Genomic DNA, 1,092 nt, shown 5'->3' on the forward strand with positions numbered 1-1,092 from the left:
AACGTGATTAGTAGCTAGTAAATGTTAATTTAGGAGTTTATAGGTTTTAATAAAGAAAAGACCAAAATAAATTAAAATAGTGGTGATGATGGTAAGGTGGATTCAACTAAACAAATGGATCCACTTGTAAGAGATATTAAGAAAAGTGGAAGAAAACAAGAAAGATTTCAACTTTGACATTGAATTGTTCTTTTAACAAATTAATTAAATATGATATGATTATGGTGTTATAGGACATTAGACATATAAGGGAAGTATATAAATATGAAAATTTAATTTTGGATTCTCCTCAATAATGCGAATTCCATTTTAAGCTAAGTTTCAATTCAATAATGATATCTACAGTAATTAAAAACTATTAGATTCTTAATCAGTGGAATCTGGCCCATATTGAATTAGCAATATCGATGATTGATTGATTCATTATTTCAATTTTTTAGTCAAATTAAAGTGGGTGTCTTAAAAAATATGTACGAAAGAAATCAAGTTCATTTAAATAATTAATAATAATTACTCGCCGTTTTTATTGATTCATGTGTTTTAGACCTTTTAGTAACTGTATATAAAAAATTAATTATTAAATTATTTATTTATATAAAATATATATTAAAAATAATTTAAATATCACATATATTTTTATATAAATATATAATAACTAAATTTTAGTATAAAATAAACTAGCTTATATGATTAACAAAAAATAACTATTACATACATAATTCTAATAATATGTATGTGAATTGAATTATCAATTTGATCATAATCTATCTGTTTTTAATTAAGTGTCCCTTTTAAAAAATTACATTTTTTTTACAAATAATTATTCACTAAGCAAATCAGTTTAAAATAACTTTTCATCAATATGAAAATACAAAATGTTTTCATTTTTTTTCTTTTAATTCATATGTCTTGGTGCATCTAAAACTTTATTCAGCTATTTGAACTAATCAATCATCATTAGTTTCAAATCAAATATACTATTCTAATCCAGCTCTGTGGAAGTTTTGATGTTAATTATGGAGAAGAATATTAAAACAAACAAATAAAAAAAAAGAAATTTTTTTTAAGATATCTGTTTTATTTTAGAAGAAT

This window comes from Arachis ipaensis, chromosome B02 (assembly GCF_000816755.2).
Source record: "Arachis ipaensis cultivar K30076 chromosome B02, Araip1.1, whole genome shotgun sequence".
Classification (NCBI taxonomy): Eukaryota; Viridiplantae; Streptophyta; class Magnoliopsida; order Fabales; family Fabaceae; genus Arachis; species Arachis ipaensis.